The sequence below is a fragment of the Lithobates pipiens genome, unplaced genomic scaffold (assembly GCF_037356315.1).
Source record: "Lithobates pipiens isolate NorthernLeopardFrog02 unplaced genomic scaffold, aLitPip1_a1.2 Scaffold_30, whole genome shotgun sequence".
Classification (NCBI taxonomy): domain Eukaryota; kingdom Metazoa; phylum Chordata; class Amphibia; order Anura; family Ranidae; genus Lithobates; species Lithobates pipiens.
The window spans coordinates 148,804,125-148,825,795 of record NW_027507791.1 but is presented as its reverse complement, the minus strand read 5'-3'; the positions used below and the strand labels follow the sequence as shown (position 1 = coordinate 148,825,795).

General features: G+C 52.0%; 53 non-coding genes and 42 pseudogenes across 53 annotated transcripts; all 95 read left to right on the top strand.

Moving 5' to 3' along the window:
* The first annotated feature begins 61 nt into the window (after positions 1 to 61).
* Positions 62 to 180, top strand: LOC143954764 (5S ribosomal RNA). Its single transcript, XR_013269722.1, has one exon. It is a non-coding gene; the product is annotated as a 5S ribosomal RNA (ribosomal RNA).
* A 109-nt stretch (positions 181 to 289) lies between these two features.
* LOC143954024 (5S ribosomal RNA) lies at positions 290 to 408 on the top strand. The gene has a single exon (XR_013269052.1). It is a non-coding gene; the product is annotated as a 5S ribosomal RNA (ribosomal RNA).
* Positions 409 to 517: 109 nt separating this feature from the next.
* Positions 518 to 637, top strand: LOC143945410 (5S ribosomal RNA; annotated as a pseudogene).
* A 109-nt stretch (positions 638 to 746) lies between these two features.
* Positions 747 to 865, top strand: LOC143955022 (5S ribosomal RNA; annotated as a pseudogene).
* A 110-nt stretch (positions 866 to 975) lies between these two features.
* Positions 976 to 1,094, top strand: LOC143952971 (5S ribosomal RNA). The gene has a single exon (XR_013268097.1). It is a non-coding gene; the product is annotated as a 5S ribosomal RNA (ribosomal RNA).
* Positions 1,095 to 1,203: 109 nt separating this feature from the next.
* Positions 1,204 to 1,322, top strand: LOC143950524 (5S ribosomal RNA). The gene has a single exon (XR_013265883.1). It is a non-coding gene; the product is annotated as a 5S ribosomal RNA (ribosomal RNA).
* Positions 1,323 to 1,431: 109 nt separating this feature from the next.
* On the top strand, positions 1,432 to 1,550 carry LOC143954762 (5S ribosomal RNA). The gene has a single exon (XR_013269720.1). It is a non-coding gene; the product is annotated as a 5S ribosomal RNA (ribosomal RNA).
* A 109-nt stretch (positions 1,551 to 1,659) lies between these two features.
* LOC143944275 (5S ribosomal RNA) lies at positions 1,660 to 1,778 on the top strand (annotated as a pseudogene).
* Positions 1,779 to 1,887: 109 nt separating this feature from the next.
* On the top strand, positions 1,888 to 2,007 carry LOC143945409 (5S ribosomal RNA; annotated as a pseudogene).
* A 109-nt stretch (positions 2,008 to 2,116) lies between these two features.
* Positions 2,117 to 2,235, top strand: LOC143946791 (5S ribosomal RNA). Its single transcript, XR_013265244.1, has one exon. It is a non-coding gene; the product is annotated as a 5S ribosomal RNA (ribosomal RNA).
* Positions 2,236 to 2,344: 109 nt separating this feature from the next.
* Positions 2,345 to 2,463, top strand: LOC143947254 (5S ribosomal RNA; annotated as a pseudogene).
* Positions 2,464 to 2,572: 109 nt separating this feature from the next.
* Positions 2,573 to 2,692, top strand: LOC143945267 (5S ribosomal RNA; annotated as a pseudogene).
* Positions 2,693 to 2,801: 109 nt separating this feature from the next.
* On the top strand, positions 2,802 to 2,920 carry LOC143953495 (5S ribosomal RNA). Its single transcript, XR_013268571.1, has one exon. It is a non-coding gene; the product is annotated as a 5S ribosomal RNA (ribosomal RNA).
* A 109-nt stretch (positions 2,921 to 3,029) lies between these two features.
* Positions 3,030 to 3,148, top strand: LOC143951475 (5S ribosomal RNA). Its single transcript, XR_013266744.1, has one exon. It is a non-coding gene; the product is annotated as a 5S ribosomal RNA (ribosomal RNA).
* A 109-nt stretch (positions 3,149 to 3,257) lies between these two features.
* Positions 3,258 to 3,376, top strand: LOC143950331 (5S ribosomal RNA). The gene has a single exon (XR_013265743.1). It is a non-coding gene; the product is annotated as a 5S ribosomal RNA (ribosomal RNA).
* Positions 3,377 to 3,485: 109 nt separating this feature from the next.
* Positions 3,486 to 3,604, top strand: LOC143952756 (5S ribosomal RNA). The gene has a single exon (XR_013267902.1). It is a non-coding gene; the product is annotated as a 5S ribosomal RNA (ribosomal RNA).
* A 108-nt stretch (positions 3,605 to 3,712) lies between these two features.
* LOC143946371 (5S ribosomal RNA) lies at positions 3,713 to 3,831 on the top strand (annotated as a pseudogene).
* A 109-nt stretch (positions 3,832 to 3,940) lies between these two features.
* Positions 3,941 to 4,059, top strand: LOC143943500 (5S ribosomal RNA; annotated as a pseudogene).
* Positions 4,060 to 4,168: 109 nt separating this feature from the next.
* Positions 4,169 to 4,287, top strand: LOC143944707 (5S ribosomal RNA; annotated as a pseudogene).
* Positions 4,288 to 4,396: 109 nt separating this feature from the next.
* Positions 4,397 to 4,515, top strand: LOC143944429 (5S ribosomal RNA; annotated as a pseudogene).
* Positions 4,516 to 4,624: 109 nt separating this feature from the next.
* On the top strand, positions 4,625 to 4,743 carry LOC143944255 (5S ribosomal RNA; annotated as a pseudogene).
* A 109-nt stretch (positions 4,744 to 4,852) lies between these two features.
* On the top strand, positions 4,853 to 4,971 carry LOC143953239 (5S ribosomal RNA). Its single transcript, XR_013268340.1, has one exon. It is a non-coding gene; the product is annotated as a 5S ribosomal RNA (ribosomal RNA).
* Positions 4,972 to 5,080: 109 nt separating this feature from the next.
* Positions 5,081 to 5,199, top strand: LOC143954029 (5S ribosomal RNA). The gene has a single exon (XR_013269057.1). It is a non-coding gene; the product is annotated as a 5S ribosomal RNA (ribosomal RNA).
* A 109-nt stretch (positions 5,200 to 5,308) lies between these two features.
* Positions 5,309 to 5,427, top strand: LOC143945984 (5S ribosomal RNA; annotated as a pseudogene).
* A 109-nt stretch (positions 5,428 to 5,536) lies between these two features.
* LOC143954022 (5S ribosomal RNA) lies at positions 5,537 to 5,655 on the top strand. Its single transcript, XR_013269051.1, has one exon. It is a non-coding gene; the product is annotated as a 5S ribosomal RNA (ribosomal RNA).
* A 109-nt stretch (positions 5,656 to 5,764) lies between these two features.
* Positions 5,765 to 5,883, top strand: LOC143944812 (5S ribosomal RNA; annotated as a pseudogene).
* Positions 5,884 to 5,992: 109 nt separating this feature from the next.
* LOC143943557 (5S ribosomal RNA) lies at positions 5,993 to 6,111 on the top strand (annotated as a pseudogene).
* A 108-nt stretch (positions 6,112 to 6,219) lies between these two features.
* LOC143955021 (5S ribosomal RNA) lies at positions 6,220 to 6,338 on the top strand (annotated as a pseudogene).
* A 110-nt stretch (positions 6,339 to 6,448) lies between these two features.
* Positions 6,449 to 6,567, top strand: LOC143952970 (5S ribosomal RNA). The gene has a single exon (XR_013268096.1). It is a non-coding gene; the product is annotated as a 5S ribosomal RNA (ribosomal RNA).
* Positions 6,568 to 6,676: 109 nt separating this feature from the next.
* LOC143953388 (5S ribosomal RNA) lies at positions 6,677 to 6,795 on the top strand. The gene has a single exon (XR_013268475.1). It is a non-coding gene; the product is annotated as a 5S ribosomal RNA (ribosomal RNA).
* A 109-nt stretch (positions 6,796 to 6,904) lies between these two features.
* Positions 6,905 to 7,023, top strand: LOC143954760 (5S ribosomal RNA). Its single transcript, XR_013269719.1, has one exon. It is a non-coding gene; the product is annotated as a 5S ribosomal RNA (ribosomal RNA).
* A 109-nt stretch (positions 7,024 to 7,132) lies between these two features.
* Positions 7,133 to 7,251, top strand: LOC143954021 (5S ribosomal RNA). Its single transcript, XR_013269050.1, has one exon. It is a non-coding gene; the product is annotated as a 5S ribosomal RNA (ribosomal RNA).
* A 109-nt stretch (positions 7,252 to 7,360) lies between these two features.
* Positions 7,361 to 7,480, top strand: LOC143945408 (5S ribosomal RNA; annotated as a pseudogene).
* Positions 7,481 to 7,589: 109 nt separating this feature from the next.
* On the top strand, positions 7,590 to 7,708 carry LOC143946777 (5S ribosomal RNA). Its single transcript, XR_013265242.1, has one exon. It is a non-coding gene; the product is annotated as a 5S ribosomal RNA (ribosomal RNA).
* Positions 7,709 to 7,817: 109 nt separating this feature from the next.
* On the top strand, positions 7,818 to 7,936 carry LOC143947253 (5S ribosomal RNA; annotated as a pseudogene).
* Positions 7,937 to 8,045: 109 nt separating this feature from the next.
* LOC143953382 (5S ribosomal RNA) lies at positions 8,046 to 8,165 on the top strand. Its single transcript, XR_013268470.1, has one exon. It is a non-coding gene; the product is annotated as a 5S ribosomal RNA (ribosomal RNA).
* A 109-nt stretch (positions 8,166 to 8,274) lies between these two features.
* Positions 8,275 to 8,393, top strand: LOC143954536 (5S ribosomal RNA). Its single transcript, XR_013269518.1, has one exon. It is a non-coding gene; the product is annotated as a 5S ribosomal RNA (ribosomal RNA).
* Positions 8,394 to 8,502: 109 nt separating this feature from the next.
* LOC143952362 (5S ribosomal RNA) lies at positions 8,503 to 8,621 on the top strand. Its single transcript, XR_013267546.1, has one exon. It is a non-coding gene; the product is annotated as a 5S ribosomal RNA (ribosomal RNA).
* Positions 8,622 to 8,730: 109 nt separating this feature from the next.
* Positions 8,731 to 8,849, top strand: LOC143951268 (5S ribosomal RNA). The gene has a single exon (XR_013266556.1). It is a non-coding gene; the product is annotated as a 5S ribosomal RNA (ribosomal RNA).
* A 109-nt stretch (positions 8,850 to 8,958) lies between these two features.
* Positions 8,959 to 9,077, top strand: LOC143955029 (5S ribosomal RNA; annotated as a pseudogene).
* A 109-nt stretch (positions 9,078 to 9,186) lies between these two features.
* Positions 9,187 to 9,305, top strand: LOC143952944 (5S ribosomal RNA). Its single transcript, XR_013268072.1, has one exon. It is a non-coding gene; the product is annotated as a 5S ribosomal RNA (ribosomal RNA).
* Positions 9,306 to 9,414: 109 nt separating this feature from the next.
* On the top strand, positions 9,415 to 9,533 carry LOC143951203 (5S ribosomal RNA). Its single transcript, XR_013266497.1, has one exon. It is a non-coding gene; the product is annotated as a 5S ribosomal RNA (ribosomal RNA).
* A 110-nt stretch (positions 9,534 to 9,643) lies between these two features.
* On the top strand, positions 9,644 to 9,762 carry LOC143952725 (5S ribosomal RNA). The gene has a single exon (XR_013267874.1). It is a non-coding gene; the product is annotated as a 5S ribosomal RNA (ribosomal RNA).
* Positions 9,763 to 9,871: 109 nt separating this feature from the next.
* LOC143952043 (5S ribosomal RNA) lies at positions 9,872 to 9,990 on the top strand. Its single transcript, XR_013267258.1, has one exon. It is a non-coding gene; the product is annotated as a 5S ribosomal RNA (ribosomal RNA).
* Positions 9,991 to 10,099: 109 nt separating this feature from the next.
* On the top strand, positions 10,100 to 10,218 carry LOC143952642 (5S ribosomal RNA). The gene has a single exon (XR_013267800.1). It is a non-coding gene; the product is annotated as a 5S ribosomal RNA (ribosomal RNA).
* Positions 10,219 to 10,327: 109 nt separating this feature from the next.
* Positions 10,328 to 10,446, top strand: LOC143955035 (5S ribosomal RNA; annotated as a pseudogene).
* Positions 10,447 to 10,555: 109 nt separating this feature from the next.
* LOC143953552 (5S ribosomal RNA) lies at positions 10,556 to 10,674 on the top strand. The gene has a single exon (XR_013268623.1). It is a non-coding gene; the product is annotated as a 5S ribosomal RNA (ribosomal RNA).
* A 109-nt stretch (positions 10,675 to 10,783) lies between these two features.
* Positions 10,784 to 10,902, top strand: LOC143952464 (5S ribosomal RNA). The gene has a single exon (XR_013267639.1). It is a non-coding gene; the product is annotated as a 5S ribosomal RNA (ribosomal RNA).
* Positions 10,903 to 11,011: 109 nt separating this feature from the next.
* On the top strand, positions 11,012 to 11,130 carry LOC143954910 (5S ribosomal RNA; annotated as a pseudogene).
* A 110-nt stretch (positions 11,131 to 11,240) lies between these two features.
* On the top strand, positions 11,241 to 11,359 carry LOC143945266 (5S ribosomal RNA; annotated as a pseudogene).
* Positions 11,360 to 11,468: 109 nt separating this feature from the next.
* On the top strand, positions 11,469 to 11,587 carry LOC143950635 (5S ribosomal RNA). Its single transcript, XR_013265984.1, has one exon. It is a non-coding gene; the product is annotated as a 5S ribosomal RNA (ribosomal RNA).
* Positions 11,588 to 11,696: 109 nt separating this feature from the next.
* LOC143948150 (5S ribosomal RNA) lies at positions 11,697 to 11,814 on the top strand (annotated as a pseudogene).
* A 109-nt stretch (positions 11,815 to 11,923) lies between these two features.
* LOC143947999 (5S ribosomal RNA) lies at positions 11,924 to 12,042 on the top strand (annotated as a pseudogene).
* A 109-nt stretch (positions 12,043 to 12,151) lies between these two features.
* LOC143951997 (5S ribosomal RNA) lies at positions 12,152 to 12,270 on the top strand. Its single transcript, XR_013267216.1, has one exon. It is a non-coding gene; the product is annotated as a 5S ribosomal RNA (ribosomal RNA).
* Positions 12,271 to 12,379: 109 nt separating this feature from the next.
* On the top strand, positions 12,380 to 12,498 carry LOC143951252 (5S ribosomal RNA). Its single transcript, XR_013266541.1, has one exon. It is a non-coding gene; the product is annotated as a 5S ribosomal RNA (ribosomal RNA).
* A 109-nt stretch (positions 12,499 to 12,607) lies between these two features.
* On the top strand, positions 12,608 to 12,726 carry LOC143954908 (5S ribosomal RNA; annotated as a pseudogene).
* Positions 12,727 to 12,836: 110 nt separating this feature from the next.
* On the top strand, positions 12,837 to 12,955 carry LOC143945461 (5S ribosomal RNA; annotated as a pseudogene).
* A 109-nt stretch (positions 12,956 to 13,064) lies between these two features.
* LOC143947998 (5S ribosomal RNA) lies at positions 13,065 to 13,183 on the top strand (annotated as a pseudogene).
* Positions 13,184 to 13,292: 109 nt separating this feature from the next.
* On the top strand, positions 13,293 to 13,411 carry LOC143951463 (5S ribosomal RNA). The gene has a single exon (XR_013266733.1). It is a non-coding gene; the product is annotated as a 5S ribosomal RNA (ribosomal RNA).
* A 109-nt stretch (positions 13,412 to 13,520) lies between these two features.
* Positions 13,521 to 13,639, top strand: LOC143951788 (5S ribosomal RNA). The gene has a single exon (XR_013267027.1). It is a non-coding gene; the product is annotated as a 5S ribosomal RNA (ribosomal RNA).
* Positions 13,640 to 13,748: 109 nt separating this feature from the next.
* On the top strand, positions 13,749 to 13,867 carry LOC143945148 (5S ribosomal RNA; annotated as a pseudogene).
* Positions 13,868 to 13,976: 109 nt separating this feature from the next.
* Positions 13,977 to 14,095, top strand: LOC143950509 (5S ribosomal RNA). The gene has a single exon (XR_013265870.1). It is a non-coding gene; the product is annotated as a 5S ribosomal RNA (ribosomal RNA).
* Positions 14,096 to 14,204: 109 nt separating this feature from the next.
* Positions 14,205 to 14,323, top strand: LOC143951451 (5S ribosomal RNA). The gene has a single exon (XR_013266722.1). It is a non-coding gene; the product is annotated as a 5S ribosomal RNA (ribosomal RNA).
* Positions 14,324 to 14,432: 109 nt separating this feature from the next.
* On the top strand, positions 14,433 to 14,551 carry LOC143951665 (5S ribosomal RNA). The gene has a single exon (XR_013266916.1). It is a non-coding gene; the product is annotated as a 5S ribosomal RNA (ribosomal RNA).
* A 109-nt stretch (positions 14,552 to 14,660) lies between these two features.
* Positions 14,661 to 14,779, top strand: LOC143949049 (5S ribosomal RNA). Its single transcript, XR_013265452.1, has one exon. It is a non-coding gene; the product is annotated as a 5S ribosomal RNA (ribosomal RNA).
* A 109-nt stretch (positions 14,780 to 14,888) lies between these two features.
* On the top strand, positions 14,889 to 15,007 carry LOC143952565 (5S ribosomal RNA). Its single transcript, XR_013267730.1, has one exon. It is a non-coding gene; the product is annotated as a 5S ribosomal RNA (ribosomal RNA).
* A 109-nt stretch (positions 15,008 to 15,116) lies between these two features.
* On the top strand, positions 15,117 to 15,235 carry LOC143948203 (5S ribosomal RNA). The gene has a single exon (XR_013265375.1). It is a non-coding gene; the product is annotated as a 5S ribosomal RNA (ribosomal RNA).
* A 109-nt stretch (positions 15,236 to 15,344) lies between these two features.
* Positions 15,345 to 15,463, top strand: LOC143951439 (5S ribosomal RNA). Its single transcript, XR_013266711.1, has one exon. It is a non-coding gene; the product is annotated as a 5S ribosomal RNA (ribosomal RNA).
* A 109-nt stretch (positions 15,464 to 15,572) lies between these two features.
* LOC143954734 (5S ribosomal RNA) lies at positions 15,573 to 15,691 on the top strand. Its single transcript, XR_013269695.1, has one exon. It is a non-coding gene; the product is annotated as a 5S ribosomal RNA (ribosomal RNA).
* A 109-nt stretch (positions 15,692 to 15,800) lies between these two features.
* Positions 15,801 to 15,919, top strand: LOC143954907 (5S ribosomal RNA; annotated as a pseudogene).
* A 110-nt stretch (positions 15,920 to 16,029) lies between these two features.
* LOC143945460 (5S ribosomal RNA) lies at positions 16,030 to 16,148 on the top strand (annotated as a pseudogene).
* A 109-nt stretch (positions 16,149 to 16,257) lies between these two features.
* LOC143948626 (5S ribosomal RNA) lies at positions 16,258 to 16,376 on the top strand (annotated as a pseudogene).
* A 109-nt stretch (positions 16,377 to 16,485) lies between these two features.
* Positions 16,486 to 16,604, top strand: LOC143951542 (5S ribosomal RNA). The gene has a single exon (XR_013266805.1). It is a non-coding gene; the product is annotated as a 5S ribosomal RNA (ribosomal RNA).
* A 109-nt stretch (positions 16,605 to 16,713) lies between these two features.
* LOC143945147 (5S ribosomal RNA) lies at positions 16,714 to 16,832 on the top strand (annotated as a pseudogene).
* Positions 16,833 to 16,941: 109 nt separating this feature from the next.
* Positions 16,942 to 17,060, top strand: LOC143950508 (5S ribosomal RNA). The gene has a single exon (XR_013265869.1). It is a non-coding gene; the product is annotated as a 5S ribosomal RNA (ribosomal RNA).
* A 109-nt stretch (positions 17,061 to 17,169) lies between these two features.
* LOC143949037 (5S ribosomal RNA) lies at positions 17,170 to 17,288 on the top strand. Its single transcript, XR_013265451.1, has one exon. It is a non-coding gene; the product is annotated as a 5S ribosomal RNA (ribosomal RNA).
* Positions 17,289 to 17,397: 109 nt separating this feature from the next.
* Positions 17,398 to 17,516, top strand: LOC143951250 (5S ribosomal RNA). Its single transcript, XR_013266540.1, has one exon. It is a non-coding gene; the product is annotated as a 5S ribosomal RNA (ribosomal RNA).
* Positions 17,517 to 17,625: 109 nt separating this feature from the next.
* Positions 17,626 to 17,744, top strand: LOC143953198 (5S ribosomal RNA). The gene has a single exon (XR_013268302.1). It is a non-coding gene; the product is annotated as a 5S ribosomal RNA (ribosomal RNA).
* A 110-nt stretch (positions 17,745 to 17,854) lies between these two features.
* On the top strand, positions 17,855 to 17,973 carry LOC143943777 (5S ribosomal RNA; annotated as a pseudogene).
* Positions 17,974 to 18,082: 109 nt separating this feature from the next.
* LOC143949582 (5S ribosomal RNA) lies at positions 18,083 to 18,191 on the top strand (annotated as a pseudogene).
* Positions 18,192 to 18,300: 109 nt separating this feature from the next.
* Positions 18,301 to 18,419, top strand: LOC143949002 (5S ribosomal RNA; annotated as a pseudogene).
* Positions 18,420 to 18,528: 109 nt separating this feature from the next.
* On the top strand, positions 18,529 to 18,647 carry LOC143951731 (5S ribosomal RNA). Its single transcript, XR_013266975.1, has one exon. It is a non-coding gene; the product is annotated as a 5S ribosomal RNA (ribosomal RNA).
* A 109-nt stretch (positions 18,648 to 18,756) lies between these two features.
* On the top strand, positions 18,757 to 18,874 carry LOC143944353 (5S ribosomal RNA; annotated as a pseudogene).
* A 109-nt stretch (positions 18,875 to 18,983) lies between these two features.
* On the top strand, positions 18,984 to 19,102 carry LOC143951420 (5S ribosomal RNA). The gene has a single exon (XR_013266694.1). It is a non-coding gene; the product is annotated as a 5S ribosomal RNA (ribosomal RNA).
* Positions 19,103 to 19,211: 109 nt separating this feature from the next.
* LOC143948784 (5S ribosomal RNA) lies at positions 19,212 to 19,330 on the top strand (annotated as a pseudogene).
* Positions 19,331 to 19,439: 109 nt separating this feature from the next.
* Positions 19,440 to 19,558, top strand: LOC143950400 (5S ribosomal RNA). The gene has a single exon (XR_013265805.1). It is a non-coding gene; the product is annotated as a 5S ribosomal RNA (ribosomal RNA).
* Positions 19,559 to 19,667: 109 nt separating this feature from the next.
* Positions 19,668 to 19,786, top strand: LOC143952957 (5S ribosomal RNA). Its single transcript, XR_013268084.1, has one exon. It is a non-coding gene; the product is annotated as a 5S ribosomal RNA (ribosomal RNA).
* Positions 19,787 to 19,895: 109 nt separating this feature from the next.
* LOC143947376 (5S ribosomal RNA) lies at positions 19,896 to 20,014 on the top strand (annotated as a pseudogene).
* Positions 20,015 to 20,123: 109 nt separating this feature from the next.
* On the top strand, positions 20,124 to 20,242 carry LOC143950507 (5S ribosomal RNA). The gene has a single exon (XR_013265868.1). It is a non-coding gene; the product is annotated as a 5S ribosomal RNA (ribosomal RNA).
* Positions 20,243 to 20,351: 109 nt separating this feature from the next.
* On the top strand, positions 20,352 to 20,470 carry LOC143953927 (5S ribosomal RNA). Its single transcript, XR_013268964.1, has one exon. It is a non-coding gene; the product is annotated as a 5S ribosomal RNA (ribosomal RNA).
* Positions 20,471 to 20,579: 109 nt separating this feature from the next.
* LOC143949280 (5S ribosomal RNA) lies at positions 20,580 to 20,698 on the top strand (annotated as a pseudogene).
* A 109-nt stretch (positions 20,699 to 20,807) lies between these two features.
* LOC143943833 (5S ribosomal RNA) lies at positions 20,808 to 20,926 on the top strand (annotated as a pseudogene).
* Positions 20,927 to 21,035: 109 nt separating this feature from the next.
* On the top strand, positions 21,036 to 21,154 carry LOC143945438 (5S ribosomal RNA; annotated as a pseudogene).
* A 109-nt stretch (positions 21,155 to 21,263) lies between these two features.
* On the top strand, positions 21,264 to 21,382 carry LOC143946863 (5S ribosomal RNA; annotated as a pseudogene).
* Positions 21,383 to 21,491: 109 nt separating this feature from the next.
* Positions 21,492 to 21,610, top strand: LOC143948624 (5S ribosomal RNA; annotated as a pseudogene).
* Positions 21,611 to 21,671: the final 61 nt, after the last annotated feature.

Sequence of the window (21,671 nt, the reverse complement as noted above, 5' to 3'; positions counted from 1 at the left end):
TCGATTGCCGAAGTGACCACCTTGGCTTTTGTCAAGAGAGTTGTAAGTAGGGTGAAAGATCGCCTACGGCCACATCACCCTGAATGCGCTCGATCTCGTCTGATCTCGGATGCTAAGTAGGGTGGGCCCTGGTTAGTACCTGGATGGGAGACCACCTGGGAATATCAGGTGCCGTAGGCTTTTTTCCATTATGTTGTTGGCTTTGGCGACCTGCTGTATTTTTCCTCTCGATTGCCCGAGGTGACCACCTTGGCTTTTGTCAAGAGAGTTGTAAGTAGGGTGAAAGATCGCCTACGGCCACATCACCCTGAATGCACTCCATCTCGTCTGATCTCGGATGCTAAGCAGGGTCGGGCCTGGTTGGTACCTGGATGGGAGACCGCCTGGGAATACCAGGTGCCGTAGGCTTTTTTCCATTATGTTGTTGGCTTTGGCAACCTGCTGTATTTTTCCTCTCGTTTGCCCGAGGTATCCACCTTGGCTTTTGTCAAGAGAGTTGTAAGTAGGGTGTAAGATCGCCTACGGCCACATCACCCTGAATGCACTCGATCTCGTCTGATCTCGGATGCTAAGCAGAGTCGGGCCTGGTTGGTAGCCTGGATGGGAGACCGCCTGGGAATACCAGGTGCCGTAGGCTTTTTTCCATTATGTTGTTGGCTTTGGCGACCTGCTGTATTTTTCCTCTCGATTGCCCGAGGTGACCACCTTGGCTTTTGTCAAGAGAGTTGTAAGTAGGGTGTAAGATTGCCTACGGCCACATCCCCCTGAATGTGCTCGATCTCATCTGATCTCGGATGCTAAGCAGGGGCAGGCCTGGTTAGTACCTGGATGGGAGACCGCCTGGGAATTCCAGGTGCCGTAGGCTTTTTTCCATTATGTTGTTGGCTTTGGCGACCTACTGTATTTTTCCTCTCGATTCCCCCGAGGTGACCACCTTGGCTTTTGTCAAGAGAGTTGTAAGTAGGGTGAAAGATTGACTATGGCCACATCACCCTGAATGAACTCGATCTCATCTGATCTCGGATGCTAAGCAGGGTGGGGCCTGGTTAGTACCTGGATGGGAGACCGCCTGGGAATACCAGGTGCCATAGGCTTTTTTCCATTATGTTGTTGGCTTTGGCGACCTGCTGTATTTTTCCTCTCAATTGCCCGAGGTGACCACCTTGGCTTTTGTCAAGAGAGTTGTAAGTAGGGGGCGAGATTGCCTACGGCCACATCACCATGAATGCACTCGATCTCGTTTGATCTCGGATGCTAAGCAGGGTCGGGCCTGGTTAGTACCTGGATGGGAGACCGCCTGGGAATACCAGGTGCCGTAGGCTTTTTTCCATTATGTTGTTGGCTTTGGCGACCTGCTGTATTTTTCCTCTCGATTGCCCGAGGTGACCACCTTGGCTTTTGTCAAGAGAGTTGTAAGTAGGATGCAAGATCGCCTACGGCCACATCACCCTGAATGCGCTCGATCTCGTCTGATCTCGGATGCTAAGTAGGGTGGGCCCTGGTTAGTACCTGGATGGGAGACCACCTGGGAATATCAGGTGCCGTAGGCTTTTTTCCATTATGTTGTTGGCTTTGGCGACCTGCTGTATTTTTCCTCTCGATTGCCCGAGGTGACCACCTTGGCTTTTGTCAAGAGAGTTGTAAGTAGGGTGAAAGATCGCCTACGGCCACATCACCCTGAATGCACTCCATCTCGTCTGATCTCGGATGCTAAGCAGGGTCGGGCCTGGTTGGTACCTGGATGGGAGATCGCCTGGGAATACCAGGTGCCGTAGGCTTTTTTCCATTATGTTGTTGGCTTTGGCAACCTGCTGTATTTTTCCTCTCGTTTGCCCGAGGTATCCACCTTGGCTTTTGTCAAGAGAGTTGTAAGTAGGGTGTAAGATCGCCTACGGCCACATCACCCTGAATGCACTCGATCTCGTCTGATCTCGGATGCTAAGCAGAGTCGGGCCTGGTTGGTAGCCTGGATGGGAGACCGCCTGGGAATACCAGGTGCCGTAGGCTTTTTTCCATTATGTTGTTGGCTTTGGCGACCTGCTGTATTTTTCCTCTCGATTGCCCGAGGTGACCACCTTGGCTTTTGTCAAGAGAGTTGTAAGTAGGGTGCAAGTTCGCCTATGGCCACATCACCCTGAATGCGCTCGATCTCATCTGATCTCGGATGCCAAGCAGGGTTGGGCCTGGTTAGTACCTGGATGGGAGACCGCCTGGGAATACCAGGTGCCGTAGGCTTTTTTCCATTATGTTGTTGGCTTTGGCGACCTGCTGTATTTTTCCTCTCGATTGCCTGAGGTGACCACCTTGGCTTTTGTCAAGAGAGTTGTAAGTAGGGTGAAAGATCGCCTACGGCCACATCACCCTGAATGTGCTCGATCTCCTTTTATCTCGGATGCTAAACAGGGTCGGGCCTGGTTAGTACCTGGATAGGAGACCGCCTGGGAATACCAGGTGCCGTAGGCTTTTTTCCATTATGTTGCTGGCTTTGGCGACCTGCTGTATTTTTCCTCTCGATTGCCCGAGGTGACCACCTTGGTTTATGTCAAGAGAGTTGTAAGTAGGGCACAAGATTGCCTATGGCCACATCACCCTGAATGCACTCGATCTCGTCTGATCTCGGATGCTAAGCAGGGTCGGGCCTGGTAATGTACCTGGATGGGAGACTGCCTGGGAATACCAGGTGCCGTTGGTTTTTTTCCATTATGTTGTCGGCATTGGCGACCTGCTGTATTTTTCCTCTCGATTGCCCGAGGTGACCACCTTGGCTTTTGTCAAGAGAGTTGTAAGTAGGGTGAAAGATTGACTACGGCCATATCACCCTGAATGAACTCGATCTCGTCTGATCTCGGATGCTAAGCAGGGTGGGGCCTGGTTAGTACCTGGATGGGAGACCGCCTGGGAATACCAGGTGCCATAGGCTTTTTTCCATTATGTTGTTGGCTTTGGCGACCTGCTGTATTTTTCCTCTCAATTGCCCGAGGTGACCACCTTGGCTTTTGTCAAGAGAGTTGTAAGTAGGGTGCGAGATCGCCTACGGCCACATCACCCTGAATGCGCTCGATCTCGTCTGATCTCGGATGCTAAGCAGGGTCGGGCCTGGTTAGTACCTGGATGGGAGACCGCCTGGGAATACCAGGTGCCGTAGGCTTTTTTCCATTATGTTGTTGGCTTTGGCGACCTGCTGTATTTTTCCTCTCGATTGCCTGAGGGGACCACCTTGGCTTTTGTCAAGAGAGTTGTAAGTAGGGTGCAAAATCGCCTATGGCCACATCACCCTGAAAGCGCTCGATCTCGTCTGATCTCGGATGCGAAGCAGGGTCGGGCCTGGTTAGTACCTGGATGGGAGACCGCCTGGGAATACCAGGTGCCGTAGGCTTTTTTCCATTATGTTGTTGGCTTTGGCGACCTGCTGTATTTTTCCTCTCGATTGCCCGAGGTGACCACCTTGGCTTTTGTCAAGAGAGTTGTAAGTAGGGTGCAAGATTGTCTACGGCCACATCACCCTGAATGCGCTCGATCTCGTCTGATCTCGGATGCTAAGCAGGGTCGGGCCTGGTTAGTACCTGGATGGGAGACCGCCTGGGAATACCATGTGCCGTAGGCTTTTTTCCATTATGTTGTTGGCTTTGGTGACCTGCTGTATTTTTCCTCTCGATTGCCGAAGTGACCACCTTGGCTTTTGTCAAGAGAGTTGTAAGTAGGGTGCATGATTGCCTACGGCCATATCACCCTGAATGTGCTCGATCTCCTTTTATCTCGGATGCTAAGCAGGGTTGGGCCTGGTTAGAACCTGGATGGGAGACCGCCTGGGAATACCAGGTGCCGTAGGCTTTTTTCCATTATGCTTTTGGCTTTGGCGACCTGCTGTATTTTTCCTCTCGATTGCCCGAGGTGACCACCTTGGCTTTTGTCAAGAGAGTTGTAAGTAGGGTGCAAGATTGCCTACGGCCACATCACCCTGAATGCGCTCGATCTCGTCTGATCTCGGATGCTAAACAGGGTCAGGCCTGGTTAGTACCTGGATAGGAGACCGCCTGGGAATACCAGGTGCCGTAGGCTTTTTTCCATTATGTTGTTGGCTTTGGCGACCTGCTGTATTTTTCCTCTCGATTGCCCGAGGTGACCACCTTGGCTTTTGTCAAGAGAGTTGTAAGTAGGGCACAAGATTGCCTATGGCCACATCACCCTGAATGCACTCAATCTCGTCTGATCTCGGATGCAAAGCAGGGTCGGGCCTGGTTAGTACCTGAATGGGAGATCGCCTGGGAATACCAGGTGCCGTAGGCTTTTTTCCATTATGTTGTTGGCTTTGGCGACATGCTGTATTTTTCCTCTCGATTGCCTGAGGTGACCACCTTGGCTTTTGTCAAGAGAGTTGTAAGTAGGGTGCAAGATTACCTACGGCCACATCAACCTGAATGCGCTCGATCTCGTCTGATCTCGGATGCTAAGCAGGGTCGGGCCTGGTTAGTACCTGGATGGGAGACCGCCTGGGAATCCCAGGTGCCATAGGCTTTTTTCCATTATGTTGTTGGCTTTGGCGACCTGCTGTATTTTTCCTCTCGATTGCCCGAGTTGACCACCTTGGCTTTTGTCAAGAGAGTTGTAAGTAGGGTGTAAGATTGCCTACGGCCACATCCCCCTGAATGTGCTCGATCTTATCTGATCTCGGATGCTAAGCAGGGTCAGGCCTGGTTAGTACCTGGATGGGAGACCGCCTGGGAATTCCAGGTGCCGTAGGCTTTTTTCCATTATGTTGTTGGCTTTGGCGACCTGCTGTATTTTTCCTCTCGATTGCCCGAGGTGACCACCTTGGCTTTTGTCAAGAGAGTCGTAAGTAGGGTGCAAGATCGCCTACGGCCACATCAATCTGAATGCGCTCGATCTCGTCTGATCTCGGATGCTAAGCAGCGTTGGGCCTGGTTAGTACCTGGATGGGAGACCGCCTGGGAATACCAGGTGCCGTAGGCTTTTTTCCATTATGTTGTTGGCTTTGGCGACCTGCTGTATTTTTCCTCTCGATTGCCCGAGGTGACCACCTTGGCTTTTGTCAAGAGAGTTGTAAATAGGGTGCAAGGTCGCCTATGGCCACATCACCCTGAATGCGCTCGATCTCGTCTGATCTTAGATGCTAAGCAGGGTTGGGCCTGGTTAGTACCTGGATGGGAGACCGCCTGGGAATACCAGGTGCCGTAGGCTTTTTTCCATTATGTTGTTGGCTTTGGCGACCTGCTGTATTTTTCCTCTCGATTGCCCGAGGTGACCACCTTGGCTTTTGTCAAGAGAGTTGTAAGTAGGATGCAAGATCGCCTACGGCCACATCACCCTGAATGCGCTCGATCTCGTCTGATCTCGGATGCTAAGTAGGGGGGGCCCTGGTTAGTACCTGGACGGGAGACCACCTGGGAATATCAGGTGCCGTAGGCTTTTTTCCATTATGTTGTTGGCTTTGGCGACCTGCTGTATTTTTCCTCTCGATTGCCCGAGGTGACCACCTTGGCTTTTGTCAAGAGAGTTGTAAGTAGGGTGAAAGATCGCCTACGGCCACATCACCCTGAATGCACTCCATCTCGTCTGATCTCGGATGCTAAGCAGGGTCGGGCCTGGTTGGTACCTGGATGGGAGACCGCCTGGGAATACCAGGTGCCGTAGGCTTTTTTCCATTATGTTGTTGGCTTTGGCGACCTGCTGTATTTTTCCTCTCGATTGCCCGAGTTGACCACCTTGGCTTTTGTCAAGAGAGTTGTAAGTAGGGTGTAAGATTGCCTACGGCCACATCCCCCTGAATGTGCTCGATCTCATCTGATCCCGGATGCTAAGCAGGGTCAGGCCTGGTTAGTACCTGGATGGGAGACCGCCTGGGAATTCCAGGTGCCGTAGGCTTTTTTCCATTATGTTGTTGGCTTTGGCGACCTACTGTATTTTTCCTCTCGTTTGCCCTAGGTGACCACCTTGGCTTTTGTCAAGAGAGTTGTAAGTATGGTGCAAGATCGCCTACGGCAACATCACCCTGAATGCGCTCGATCTCGTCTGATCTCGGATGCTAAGCAGGGTCGGGCCTGGTTAGTATCTGGATGGGAGACCGCCTGGGAATCCCAGGTGCCATAGGCTTTTTTCCATTATGTTGTTGGCTTTGGCGACCTGCTGTATTTTTCCTCTCGATTGCCGAGTTGACCACCTTGGCTTTTGTCAAGAGAGTTGTAAGTAGGGTGTAAGATTGCCTACGGCCACATCCCCCTGAATGTGCTCGATCTCATCTGATCTCGGATGCTAAGCAGGGGCAGGCCTGGTTAGTACCTGGATGGGAGACCGCCTGGGAATTCCAGGTGCCGTAGGCTTTTTTCCATTATGTTGTTGGCTTTGGCGACCTACTGTATTTTTCCTCTCGATTCCCCCGAGGTGACCACCTTGGCTTTTGTCAAGAGAGTTGTAAGTAGGGTGAAAGATTGACTATGGCCACATCACCCTGAATGAACTCGATCTCATCTGATCTCGGATGCTAAGCAGGGTGGGGCCTGGTTAGTACCTGGATGGGAGACCGCCTGGGAATACCAGGTGCCATAGGCTTTTTTCCATTATGTTGTTGGCTTTGGCGACCTGCTGTATTTTTCCTCTCAATTGCCCGAGGTGACCACCTTGGCTTTTGTCAAGAGAGTTGTAAGTAGGGGGCGAGATTGCCTACAGCCACATCACCATGAATGCACTCGATCTCGTTTGATCTCGGATGCTAAGCAGGGTCGGGCCTGGTTAGTACCTGGATGGGAGACCGCCTGGGAATACCAGGTGCCGTAGGCTTTTTTCCATTATGTTGTTGGCTTTGGCGACCTGCTGTATTTTTCCTCTCGATTGCCCGAGGTGACCACCTTGGCTTTTGTCAAGAGAGTTGTAAGTAGGATGCAAGATCGCCTACGGCCACATCACCCTGAATGCGCTCGATCTCGTCTGATCTCGGATGCTAAGTAGGGTGGGCCCTGGTTAGTACCTGGATGGGAGACCACCTGGGAATATCAGGTGCCGTAGGCTTTTTTCCATTATGTTGTTGGCTTTGGCGACCTGCTGTATTTTTCCTCTCGATTGCCCGAGGTGACCACCTTGGCTTTTGTCAAGAGAGTTGTAAGTAGGGTGAAAGATCGCCTACGGCCACATCACCCTGAATGCACTCCATCTCGTCTGATCTCGGATGCTAAGCAGGGTCGGGCCTGGTTGGTACCTGGATGGGAGACCGCCTGGGAATACCAGGTGCCGTAGGCTTTTTTCCATTATGTTGTTGGCTTTGGCAACCTGCTGTATTTTTCCTCTCGTTTGCCCGAGGTATCCACCTTGGCTTTTGTCAAGAGAGTTGTAAGTAGGGTGTAAGATCGCCTACGGCCACATCACCCTGAATGCACTCGATCTCGTCTGATCTCGGATGCTAAGCAGAGTCGGGCCTGGTTGGTAGCCTGGATGGGAGACCGCCTGGGAATACCAGGTGCCGTAGGCTTTTTTCCATTATGTTGTTGGCTTTGGCGACCTGCTGTATTTTTCCTCTCGATTGCCCGAGGTGACCACCTTGGCTTTTGTCAAGAGAGTTGTAAGTAGGGTGCAAGTTCGCCTATGGCCACATCACCCTGAATGCGCTCGATCTCATCTGATCTCGGATGCCAAGCAGGGTTGGGCCTGGTTAGTACCTGGATGGGAGACCGCCTGGGAATACCAGGTGCCGTAGGCTTTTTTCCATTATGTTGTTGGCTTTGGCGACCTGCTGTATTTTTCCTCTCGATTGCCTGAGGTGACCACCTTGGCTTTTGTCAAGAGAGTTGTAAGTAGGGTGAAAGATCGCCTACGGCCACATCACCCTGAATGTGCTCGATCTCCTTTTATCTCGGATGCTAAACAGGGTCGGGCCTGGTTAGTACCTGGATAGGAGACCGCCTGGGAATACCAGGTGCCGTAGGCTTTTTTCCATTATGTTGCTGGCTTTGGCGACCTGCTGTATTTTTCCTCTCGATTGCCCGAGGTGACCACCTTGGTTTATGTCAAGAGAGTTGTAAGTAGGGCACAAGATTGCCTATGGCCACATCACCCTGAATGCACTCGATCTCGTCTGATCTCGGATGCTAAGCAGGGTCGGGCCTGGTAATGTACCTGGATGGGAGACCGCCTGGGAATACCAGGTGCCGTAGGTTTTTTTCCATTATGTTGTCGGCATTGGCGACCTGCTGTATTTTTCCTCTCGATTGCCCGAGGTGACCACCTTGGCTTTTGTCAAGAGAGTTGTAAGTAGGGTGCAAGATCGCCTACGGCCACATCACCCTGAATGCGCTCAATCTCGTCTGATCTCGGATGCTAAGCAGGGTCGGGCCTGGTTAGTACCTGGATGGGAGACCGCCTGGGAATACCAGGTGCCATAGGCTTTTCTCCATTATGTTGTTGGCTTTGGCGACCTGCTGTATTTATCCTCTCGATTGCCCGAGGTGACCACCTTGGCTTTTGTCAAGAGAGTTTTGAGTAGGGTGCAAGATCGCCTACGGCCACATCACCCTAGATGTGCTCGATCTCGTCTGATCTCGGATGCTAAGCAGGGTCGGGCCTGGTTAGTACCTGGATGGGAGACCGCCTGGGAATACCAGGTGCCGTAGGCTTTTTTCCATTATGTTGTTGGCTTTGGCGACCTGCTGTATTTTTCCTCTCTATTGCCCGAGGTGACCACCTTGGCTTTTGTCAAGAGAGTTGTAAGTAGGGTGCAAGATCGCTTACGGCCACATCACCCTGAATGCGCTCGATCTCGTCTGATCTCGGATGCTAAGCATGGTTGGGCCTGGTTAGTACCTGGATGGGAGACCACCTGGGAATACCAGGTGCCGTAGGCTTTTTTCCATTATGTTGTTGGCTTTGGCGACCTGCTGTATTTTTCCTCTCGTTTGCCCGAGGTGACCACCTTGGCTTTTGTCAAGAGAGTTGTAAGTAGGGTGCGAGATCGCCCACGGCCACATCACCCTGAATGCGCTCAATCTCGTCTGATCTCGGATGCTAAGCAGGGTCGTGCCTGGTTAGTACTTGGATGGGAGACCGCCTGGGAATACCAGGTGCCGTAGGCTTTTTTCCATTATGTTGTTGGCTTTGGCGACCTGCTGTATTTTTCCTCTCGATTGCCCGAGGTGACCACCTTGGCTTTTGTCAAGAGAGTTGTAAGTAGGGTGCAAGATCACCTACGGCCACATCACCCTGAATGCGCTCGATCTCGTCTGATCTCGGATGCTAAGCAGGGTCGGGCCTGGTTAGTACCTGGATGGGAGACCGCCTGGGAATACCAGGTGCCATAGGCTTTTTTCCATTATGTTGTTGGCTTTGGCGACCTGCTGTATTTATCCTCTCGATTGCCCGAGGTGACCACCTTGGCTTTTGTCAAGAGAGTTCTAAGTAGGGTGCAAGATTGCCTATGGCCACATCACCCTGAATGCGCTTGATCTCGTCTGATCTCGGATGCTAAGCAGGGTCGGGCCTGGTTAGTACCTGGATGGGAGACCGCCTGGGAATACCAGGTGCCGTAGGCTTTTTTCCGTAATGTTGTTGGCTTTGGCGACCTGCTGTATTTTTCCTCTCTATTGCCCAAAGGTGACCACCTTGGCTTTTGTCAAGAGAGTTGTAAGTAGGGTGCAAGATCGCCTACGGCCACATCACCCTGAATGCGCTTGATCTCGTCTGATCTCGGATGCTAAGCAGGGTCGGGCCTGGTTAGTACCTGGATGGGAGACCGCCTGGGAATACCAGGTGCCATAGGCTTTTTTCCATTATGTTGTTGGCTTTGGCGACCTGCTGTATTTATCCTCTCTATTGCCCGAGGTGACCACCTTGGCTTTTGTCAAGAGAGTTTTGAGTAGGGTGCAAGATCGCTTACGGCCACATCACCCTAAATGCGCTCGATCTCGTCTGATCTCGGATGCTAAGCAGGGTCGGGCCTGGTTAGTACCTGGATGGGAGACCGCCTGGGAATACCAGGTGCCGTAGGCTTTTTTCCATTATGTTGTCTGCTTTGGCGACCTGCTGTATTTTTCCTCTCGTTTGCCCGAGGTGACCACCTTGGCTTTTGTCAAGAGAGTTGTAAGTAGGGCGCAAGATCGCCTACGGCCACATCACCCTGAATGCGCTCAATCTCGTCTGATCTCGGATGCTAAGCAGGGTCGTGCCTGGTTAGTACTTGGATGGGAGACCGCCTGGGAATACCAGGTGCCGTAGGCTTTTTTCCATTATGTTGTTGGTTTTGGCGACCTGCTGTATTTTTCCTCTCGATTGCCCGAGGTGACCACCTTGGCTTTTGTCAAGAGAGTTCTAAGTAGGGTGCAAGTTCGCCTACAGCCACATCACCCTGAATGCGCTCGATCTCGTCTGATCTCGGATGCTAAGCAGGATCGGGCCTGGTAAGTACCTGGATGGGAGACCGCCTGGGAATACCTGGTGCCGTAGGCTTTTTTCCATTATGTTGTTGGCTTTGGCGACCTGCTGTATTTTTCCTCTCGATTGCCCGAGGTGACCACCTTGGCTTTTGTCAAGAGAGTTGTAAGTAAGGTGCAAGATCGCCTACGGCCACATCACCCTGAATGCGCTCAATCTCGTCTGATCTCGGATGCTAAGCAGGGTCGGGCCTGGTTAGTACCTGGATGGGAGTCCGCCTGGGAATACCAGGTGCCGTAGGCTTTTTTCCATTATGTTGTTGGCTTTGGGGACCTGCTGTATTTTTCCTCTCGATTGCCCGAGGTGACCACCTTGGCTTTTGTCAAGAGAGTTGTAAGTAGGGAGCAAGATCCCCTGCGGCCACATCACCCTGAATGCGCTCGATCTCGTCTGATCTCGGATGCTAAGCAGGGTCGGGCCTGGTTAGTACCTGGATGGGAGACCGCCTGGGAATACCAGGTGCCATAGGGTTTTTTCCATTATGTTGTTGGCTTTGGCGACCTGCTGTATTTTTCCTCTCGATTGCCCAAGGTGACCACCTTGGCTTTTGTCAAGAGAGTTGTAAGTAGGGTGCAAGATCGCCTACGGCCACATCACCCTGAATGCGCTCGATCTCATCTGATCTCGGATGCTAAGCAGGGTCGGGCCTGGTTAGTACCTGGATGGGAGACTGCCTGGGAATACCAGGTGCCGTAGCATTTTTTCCATTATGTTGTTGCCTTTGGCGACCTGCTGTATTTTTCCTCTCGATTGCCCGAGGTGACCACCTTGGCTTTTGTCAAGAGAGTTGTAAGTAGGGTGCAAAGATCGCCTATGGCCACATCACCCTGAATGTGCTCGATCTCGTCTGATCTCAGATGCAAAGCAGGGTTGGGCCTGGTTAGTACCTGGATGGGAGACCGCCTGCGAATACCAGGTGCCGTAGGCTTTTTTCCATTATGTTGTTGGCTTTGGCGACCTGCTGTATTTTTCCTCTCGATTGCCCGAGGTGACCACCTTGGCTTTTGTCAAGAGAGTTGTAAGTAGGGTGCAAGATCGCCTACGGCCACATCACCCTGAATGCGCTCGATCTCGTCTGATCTCGGATGCTAAGCAGGGTCGGGCCTGGTTAGTACCTGGATGGGAGACTGCCTGGGAATACCAGGTGCCGTAGGCTTTTTTCCATTATGTTGTTGGCTTTGGCGACCTGCTGTATTTTTCCTCTCGATTGCAAGAGGTGACCACCTTGGCTTTTGTCAAGAGAGTTGTAAGTAGGGTGCAAGATCGCCTACGGCCACATCACCCTGAATGCGCTCGATTTCGTCTGATCTCGGATGCTAAGCAGGGTGGGCCTGGTTAGTACCTGGATTCGAGACCGCCTGGGAATACCAGGTGCCGTAGGCTTTTTTCCATTATGTTGTTGGCTTTGGCGACCTGCTGTATTTTTCCTCTCGATTGCCCGAGGTGACCACCTTGGCTTTTGTCAAGAGAGTTGTAAGTAGGGTGCAAGATTGCCTAAGACCACATCACCCTGAATGCGCTCGATCTCGTCTGATCTCGGATGTTAATTAGGGTCGTGCCTGGTTAGTACCTGGATGGGAGACCGCCTGCGAATACCAAGTGTCGTAGGCTTTTTTCCATTATGTTGTTGGCTTTGGCGACCTGCTGTATTTTTCCTCTCGATTGCCGGAGGTGACCACCTTGGCTTTTGTCAACGGAGTTGTAAGTAGGGTGCAAGATTGCCTACTGCCACATCACCCTGAATGCGCTCGATCTCGTCTGATCTCGGATGCTAAGCAGGGTCGGGCCTGGTTAGTACCTGGATGGGAGACCGCCTGGGAATACCAGGTGCCGTAGGCTTTTTTCCATTATGTTGTTGGCTTTGGCGACCTGCTGTATTTTTCCTCTCGATTGCCCGAGGTGACCACCTTGGCTTTTGTCAAGAGAGTTGTAAGTAGGGTGCAAGATCCCCTACGGCCACATCACCCTGAATGCGCTCGATCTCGTCTGATCTCGGATGCTAAGCAGGGTCGGGCCTGGTTAGTACCTGGATGGGAGACCGCCTGGGAATACCAGGTGCCATAGGGTTTTTTCCATTATGTTGTTGGCTTTGGCGACCTGCTGTATTTTTCCTCTCGATTGCCCAAGGTGACCACCTTGGCTTTTGTCAAGAGAGTTGTAAGTAGGGTGCAAGATCGCCTACGGCCACATCACCCTGAATGCGCTCGATCTCATCTGATCTCGGATGCTAAGCAGGGTCGGGCCTGGTTAGTACCTGGATGGGAGACTGCCTGGGAATACCAGGTGCCGTAGCATTTTTTCCATTATGTTGTTGCCTTTGGCGACCTGCTGTATTTTTCCTCTCGATTGCCCGAGGTGACCACCTTGGCTTTTGTCAAGAGAGTTGTAAGTAGGGTGCAAAGATCGCCTATGGCCACATCACCCTGAATGTGCTCGATCTCGTCTGATCTCAGATGCAAAGCAGGGTTGGGCCTGGTTAGTACCTGGATGGGAGACCGCCTGGGAATACCAGGTGCCGTACGCTTTTTTCCATTATGTTGTTGGCTTTGGCGACCTGCTGTATTTTTCCTCTCGATTGCCCGAGGTGACCACCTTGGCTTTTGTCAAGAGAGTTGTAAGTAGGGTGCAAGATTGCCTAAGACCACATCACCCTGAATGCGCTCGATCTCGTCTGATCTCGGATGTTAATTAGGGTCGTGCCTGGTTAGTACCTGGATGGGAGACCGCCTGCGAATACCAAGTGTCGTAGGCTTTTTTCCATTATGTTGTTGGCTTTGGCGACCTGCTGTATTTTTCCTCTCGTTTGCAAGAGGTGACCACCTTGGCTTTTGTCAAGAGAGTTGTAAGTAGGGTGCAAGATTGCCTACGGCCACATCACCCTGAATGCGCTCGATCTCGTCTGATCTCGGATGCTAAGCAGGGTCGGGCCTGGTTAGTACCTGGATGGGAGACCGCCTGGGAATACCAGGTGCCGTAGGCTTTTTTCCATTATGTTGTTGGCTTTGGCGACCTGCTGTATTTTTCCTCTCGATTGCAAGAGGTGACCACCTTGGCTTTTGTCAAGAGAGTTGTAAGTAGGGTGGAAGATCGCCTACGGCCACATCACCCTGAATGCACTCGATCTCGTCTGATCTCGGATGCTAAGCAGGGTCGGGCCTGGTTAGTACCTGGATGGGAGACCGCCTGGGAATACCAGGTGCCGTAGGCTTTTTTCCATTATGTTGTTGGCTTTGGCGACCTGCTGTATTTTTCCTCTCGATTGCCCGAGGTGACCACCTTGGCTTTTGTCAAGAGAGTTGTAAGTAGGGTGCAAGATCGCCTATGGCCACATCACCCTGAATGCGCTCCATCTCGTCTGATCTCGGATGCTAAGCAGGGTCGGGCCTGGTTAGTACCTGGATGGGAGACCGCCTGGGAATACCAGGTGCCGTACGCTTTTTTCCATTATGTTGTTGGCTTTGGCGACCTGCTGTATTTTTCCTCTCGATTGCCCGAGGTGACCACCTTGGCTTTTGTCAAGAGAGTTGTAAGTAGGGTACGAGATCGCCTACGGCCACATCACCCTGAATGCGCTCGATCTCGTCTGATCTCGGGTGCTAAGCAGGGTCGGGCCTGGTTAGTACCTGGATGGGAGACCGCCTGGGAATACCAGGTGCCGTAGGCTTTTTTCCATTATGTTGTTGGCTTTGGCGACCTGCTGTATTTTTCCTCTCGTTTGCAAGAGGTGACCACCTTGGCTTTTGTCAAGAGAGTTGTAAGTAGGGTGCAAGATCGCCTACGGCCACATCACCCTGAATGCGCTCGATCTCGTCTGATCTCGGATGCTAAGCAGGGTCGGGCCTGGTTAGTACCTGGATGGGAGACCGCCTGGGAATACCAGGTGCCGTAGGCTTTTTTCCATTATGTTGTTGGCTTTGGCGACCTGCTGTATTTTTCCTCTCGATTGCAAGAGGTGACCACCTTGGCTTTTGTCAAGAGAGTTGTAAGTAGGGTGGAAGATCGCCTACGGCCACATCACCCTGAATGCACTCGATCTCGTCTGATCTCGGATGCTAAGCAGGGTCGGGCCTGGTTAGTACCTGGATGGGAGACCGCCTGGGAATACCAGGTGCCGTAGGCTTTTTTCCATTATGTTGTTGGCTTTGGCGACCTGCTGTATTTTTCCTCTCGATTGCCCGAGGTGACCACCTTGGCTTTTGTCAAGAGAGTTGTAAGTAGGGTTCAAGATAGCCTACGGCCACATCACCCTGAATGTGCTCGATCTCGTCTGATCTCGGATGCTAAGCAGGGTCGGGCCTGGTTAGTACCTGGATGGGAGACCGCCTGGGAATACCAGGTGCCGTAGGCTTTTTTCCATTATGTTGTTGGCTTTGGCGACCTGCTGTATTTTTCCTCTCGATTGCCCGAGGTGACCACCTTGGCTTTTGTCAAGAGAGTTGTAAGTAGGGTGCAAGATCCCCTACGGCCACATCACCCTGAATGCGCTCGATCTCATCTGATCTCGGATGCTAAGCAGGGTCGGGCCTGGTTCGTACCTGGATGGGAGACCGCCTGGGAATACCAGGTGCCATAGGGTTTTTTCCATTATGTTGTTGGCTTTGGCGACCTGCTGTATTTTTCCTCTCGATTGCCCAAGGTGACCACCTTGGCTTTTGTCAAGAGAGTTGTAAGTAGGGTGCAAGATCGCCTACGGCCACATCACCCTGAATGCGCTCGATCTCATCTGATCTCGGATGCTAAGCAGGGTCGGGCCTGGTTAGTACCTGGATGGGAGACTGCCTGGGAATACCAGGTGCCGTAGGCTTTTTTCCATTATGTTGTTGGCTTTGGCGACCTGCTGTATTTTTCCTCTCGATTGCCGGAGGTGACCACCTTGGCTTTTGTCAACAGAGTTGTAAGTAGGGTGCAAGATTGCCTACGGCCACATCACCCTGAATGCGCTCGATCTCGTCTGATCTCGGATGCTAAGCAGGGTCGGGCCTGGTTAGTACCTGGATGGGAGACCGCCTGGGAATACCAGGTGCCGTAGGCTTTTTTCCATTATGTTGTTGGCTTTGGCGACCTGCTGTATTTTTCCTCTCGATTGCCCGAGGTGACCACCTTGGCTTTTGTCAAGAGAGTTGTAAGTAGGGTGCAAGATCCCCTACGGCCACATCACCCTGAATGCGCTCAATCTCGTCTGATCTCGGATGCTAAGCAGGGTCGGGCCTGGTTAGTACCTGGATGGGAGACCGCCTGGGAATACCAGGTGCCATAGGGTTTTTTCCATTATGTTGTTGGCTTTGGCGACCTGCTGTATTTTTCCTCTCGATTGCCCAAGGTGACCACCTTGGCTTTTGTCAAGAGAGTTGTAAGTAGGGTGCAAGATCGCCTACGGCCACATCACCCTGAATGCGCTCGATCTCATCTGATCTCGGATGCTAAGCAGGGTCGGGCCTGGTTAGTACCTGGATGGGAGACTGCCTGGGAATACCAGGTGCCGTAGCATTTTTTCCATTATGTTGTTGCCTTTGGCGACCTGCTGTATTTTTCCTCTCGATTGCCCGAGGTGACCACCTTGGCTTTTGTCAAGAGAGTTGTAAGTAGGGTGCAAAGATCGCCTATGGCCACATCACCCTGAATGTGCTCGATCTCGTCTGATCTCAGATGCAAAGCAGGGTTGGGCCTGGTTAGTACCTGGATGGGAGACCGCCTGGGAATACCAGGTGCCGTACGCTTTTTTCCATTATGTTGTTGGCTTTGGCGACCTGCTGTATTTTTCCTCTCGATTGCCCGAGGTGACCACCTTGGCTTTTGTCAAGAGAGTTGTAAGTAGGGTGCAAGATTGCCTAAGACCACATCACCCTGAATGCGCTCGATCTCGTCTGATCTCGGATGTTAATTAGGGTCGTGCCTGGTTAGTACCTGGATGGGAGACCGCCTGCGAATACCAAGTGCCGTAGGCTTTTTTCCATTATGTTGTTGGCTTTGGCGACCTGCTGTATTTTTCCTCTCGTTTGCAAGAGGTGACCACCTTGGCTTTTGTCAAGAGAGTTGTAAGTAGGGTGGAAGATCGCCTACGGCCACATCACCCTGAATGCACTCGATCTCGTCTGATCTCGGATGCTAAGCAGGGTCGGGCCTGGTTAGTACCTGGATGGGAGACCGCCTGGGAATACCAGGTGCCGTAGGCTTTTTTCCATTATGTTGTTGGCTTTGGCGACCTGCTGTATTTTTCCTCTCGATTGCCCGAGGTGACCACCTTGGCTTTTGTCAAGAGAGTTGTAAGTAGGGTGCAAGATCGCCTATGGCCACATCACCCTGAATGCGCTCCATCTCGTCTGATCTCGGATGCTAAGCAGGGTCGGGCCTGGTTAGTACCTGGATGGGAGACCGCCTGGGAATACCAGGTGCCGTACGCTTTTTTCCATTATGTTGTTGGCTTTGGCGACCTGCTGTATTTTTCCTCTCGATTGCCCGAGGTGACCACCTTGGCTTTTGTCAAGAGAGTTGTAAGTAGGGTACGAGATCGCCTACGGCCACATCACCCTGAATGCGCTCGATCTCGTCTGATCTCGGGTGCTAAGCAGGGTCGGGCCTGGTTAGTACCTGGATGGGAGACCGCCTGGGAATACCAGGTGCCGTAGGCTTTTTTCCATTATGTTGTTGGCTTTGGCGACCTGCTGTATTTTTCCTCTCGATTGCCCGAGGTGACCACCTTGGCTTTTGTCAAGAGAGTTGTAAGTAGGGCTGAAGATAGCCTACGGCCACATCACCCTGAATGTGCTCGATCTCGTCTGATCTCGGATGCTAAGCAGGGTCGGGCCTGGTTAGTACCTGGATGGGAGACCGCCTGGGAATACCAGGTGCCGTAGGCTTTTTTCCATTATGTTGTTGGCTTTGGCGACCTGCTGTATTTTTCCTCTCGATTGCCCGAGGTGACCACCTTGGCTTTTGTCAAGAGAGTTGTAAGTAGGGTGCAAGATCCCCTACGGCCACATCACCCTGAATGCGCTCGATCTCGTCTGATCTCGGATGCTAAGCAGGGTCGGGCCTGGTTAGTACCTGGATGGGAGACCGCCTGGGAATACCAGGTGCCATAGGGTTTTTTCCATTATGTTGTTGGCTTTGGCGACCTGCTGTATTTTTCCTCTCGATTGCCCAAGGTGACCACCTTGGCTTTTGTCAAGAGAGTTGTAAGTAGGGTGCAAGATCGCCTACGGCCACATCACCCTGAATGCGCTCGATCTCATCTGATCTCGGATGCTAAGCAGGGTCGTGCCTGGTTAGTACCTGGATGGGAGACTGCCTGGGAATACCAGGTGCCGTAGGATTTTTTCCATTATGTTGTTGCCTTTGGCGACCTGCTGTATTTTTCCTCTCGATTGCCCGAGGTGACCACCTTGGCTTTTGTCAAGAGAGTTGTAAGTAGGGTGCAAAGATCGCCTATGGCCACATCACCCTGAATGTGCTCGATCTCGTCTGATCTCAGATGCAAAGCAGGGTCGGGCCTGGTTAGTACCTGGATGGGAGACCGCCTGGGAATACCAGGTGCCGTAGGCTTTTTTCCATTATGTTGTTGGCTTTGGCGACCTGCTGTATTTTTCCTCTCGATTGCCCGAGGTGACCACCTTGGCTTTTGTCAAGAGAGTTGTAAGTAGGGTGCAAGATCACCTGCGGCCACATCACCCTGAATGCGTCTGATCTCGGAAGCTAAGCAGGGTCGGGCCTGGTTAGTACCTGGATGGGAGACCGCCTGGGAATACTATGTGCTGTAGGCTTTTTTCCATTATGTTGTTGGCTTTGGTGACCTGCTGTATTTTTCCTCTCGATTGCCCGAGGTGACCACCTTGGCTTTTGTCAAGAGAGTTGTAAGTAGGGTGCAAGATTGCCTAAGACCACATCACTCTGAATGCGCTCGATCTCGTCTGATCTCGGATGTTAATTAGGGTCGTGCCTGGTTAGTACCTGGATGGGAGACCGCCTGCGAATACCAAGTGCCGTAGGCTTTTTTCCATTATGTTGTTGGCTTTGGCGACCTGCTGTATTTTTCCTCTCGTTTGCAAGAGGTGACCACCTTGGCTTTTGTCAAGAGAGTTGTAAGTAGGGTGCAAGATCGCCTACGGCCACATCACCCTGAATGCGCTCGATCTCGTCTGATCTCGGATGCTAAGCAGGGTCGGGCCTGGTTAGTACCTCGATGGGAGACTGCATGGGAATACCAGGTGCCGTAGGCTTTTTTCCATTATGTTGTTGGCTTTGGCGACCTGCTGTATTTTTCCTCTCGATTGCAAGAGGTGACCACCTTGGCTTTTGTCAAGAGAGTTGTAAGTAGGGTGCAAGATCGCCTACGGCCACATCACCCTGAATGCGCTTGATTTCGTCTGATCTCGGATGCTAAGCAGGGTGGGCCTGGTTAGTACCTGGATGGGAGACCGCCTGGGAATACCAGGTGCCGTAGGCTTTTTTCCATCATGTTGTTGGCTTTGGCGACCTGCTGTATTTTTCCTCTCGATTGCCCGAGGTGACCACCTTGGCTTTTGTCAAGAGAGTTGTAAGTAGGGTGGAAGATCGCCTACGGCCACATCACCCTGAATGCACTCGATCTCGTCTGATCTCGGATGCTAAGCAGGGTCGGGCCTGGTTAGTACCTGGATGGGAGACCGCCTGGGAATACCAGGTGCCGTAGGCTTTTTTCCATTATGTTGTTGGCTTTGGCGACCTGCTGTATTTTTCCTCTCGATTGCCCGAGGTGACCACCTTGGCTTTTGTCAAGAGAGTTGTAAGTAGGGTGCAAGATTGCCTAAGACCACATCACCCTGAATGCGCTCGATCTCGTCTGATCTCGGATGTTAATTAGGGTCGTGCCTGGCTAGTACCTGGATGGGAGACCGCCTGCGAATACCAAGTGCCGTAGGCTTTTTTCCATTATGTTGTTGGCTTTGGCGACCTGCTGTATTTTTCCTCTCGTTTGCAAGAGGTGACCACCTTGGCTTTTGTCAAGAGAGTTGTAGGTGGGGTGCAAGATCACCTACGGCCACATCACCCTGAATGCGCTCGATCTCGTCTGATCTCGGATGCTAAGCAGGGTCGGGCCTGGTTAGTACCTGGATGGGAGACCGCCTGGGAATACCAGGTGCCGTAGGCTTTTTTCCATTATGTTGTTGGCTTTGGCGACCTGCTGTATTTTTCCTCTCGATTGCAAGAGGTGACCACCTTGGCTTTTGTCAAGAGAGTTGTAAATAGGGTGGAAGATCGCCTACGGCCACATCACCCTGAATGCACTCGATCTTGTCTGATCTCAGATGCTAAGCAGGGTCGGGCCTGGTTAGTACCTGGATGGGAGACCGCCTGGGAATACCAGGTGCCGTAGGCTTTTTTCCATTATGTTGTTGGCTTTGGCGACCTGCTGTATTTTTCCTCTCGATTGCCCGAGGTGACCACCTTGGCTTTTGTCAAGAGAGTTGTAAGTAGGGTGCAAGATCGCCTATGGCCACATCACCCTGAATGCGCTCCATCTCGTCTGATCTCGGATGCTAAGTAGGGTCGGGCCTGGTTAGTAGCTGGATGGGAGACCACCTGGGAATACCAGGTGCCGTACGCTTTTTTCCATTATGTTGTTGGCTTTGGCGACCTGCTGTATTTTTCCTCTCGATTGCCCGAGGTGACCACCTTGGCTTTTGTCAAGAGAGTTGCAAGTAGAGTGCGAAATCGCCTACGGCCACATCACCCTGAATGCGCTCGATCTCGTCTGATCTCGGGTGCTAAGCAGGGTCGGGCCTGGTTAGTACCTGGATGGGAGACCGCCTGGGAATACCAGGTGCCGTAGGCTTTTTTCCATTATGTTGTTGGCTTTGGCGACCTGCTGTATTTTTCCTCTCGATTGCCCGAGGTGACCACCTTGGCTTTTGTCAAGAGAGTTGTAAGTAGGGTTCAAGATAGCCTACGGCCACATCACCCTGAATGTGCTCAATCTCATCTGATCTCGGATGCTAAGCAGGGTCGGGCCTGGTTAGTACCTGGATGGGAGACCAACTGGGAATACCAGGTGCCGTAGGCTTTTTTCCATTATATTGCTGGCTTTGGCGACCTGCTGTATTTTTCCTCTCGATTGCCCGAGGTGACCACCTTGGCTTTTGTCAAGAGAGTTGTAAGTAGGGTGTAAGATCGCCTACGGCCACATCACCCTGAATGCGCTCAATATCATCTGATCACGGATGCTGAGTAGGGTCGGGCCTGGTTAGTACCTGGATGGGAGACCACCTGGAAATACCAGGTGCCGTAGGCTTTTTTCCATTATGTGGTTGGCTTTGGCGACCTGCTGTATTTTTCCTCTCGATTGCCCGAGGTGACCACCTTGGCTTTTGTCAAGAGAGTTGTAAGTAGGGTGCAAGATCGCCTACGGCAACGTCACCCTGAATGCGCTCGATCTCGTCTGATCTCGGATGCTAAGCAGGGTCGGGCCTGGTTAGTACCTGGATGGGAGAACGCCTGGGAATACCAGGTGCCGTAGGCTTTTTTCCATTATGTTGTTGGTTTTGGCGACCTGCTGTATTTTTCCTCTCGATTGCCCGAGGTGATCACCTTGGCTTTTGTCAAGAGAGTTCTAAGTAGGGTGCAAGTTCGCCTACGGCCACATCACCCTGAATGCGCTCAATCTCGTCTGATCTCGGATGCTAAGCAGGGTCGGGCCTGGTTAGTACCTGGATGGGAGACCGCCTGGGAATACCAGATGCCGTAGGATTTTTTCCATTATGTTGTTGGCTTTGGCGACCTGCTGTATTTTTCCTCTCGATTGCCGGAGGTGACCACCTTGGCTTTTGTCAACAGAGTTGTAAGTAGGGTGCAAGATCGCCTACGGCCACATCACCCTGAATGCGCTCTATCTCGTCTGATCTCGGATGCTAAGCAGGGTCGGGCCTGGTTAGTACCTGGATGGGAGACCGCCGGGGAATACCAGGTGCCATAGGGTTTTTTCCATTATGTTGTTGGCTTTGGCGACCTGCTGTATTTTTCCTCTCGATTGCCCGAGGTGACCACCTTGGCTTTTGTCAAGAGAGTTGTAAGTACTGTGCAAGATTGCCTAAGACCACATCACCCTGAATGCGCTCGATCTCGTCTGATCTCGGATGTTAATTAGGGTCGTGCCTGGTTAGTACCTGGATGGGAGACCGCCTGCGAATACCAAGTGCCGTAGGCTTTTTTCCATTATGTTGTTGGCTTTGGCGACCTGCTGTATTTTTCCTCTCGTTTGCAAGAGG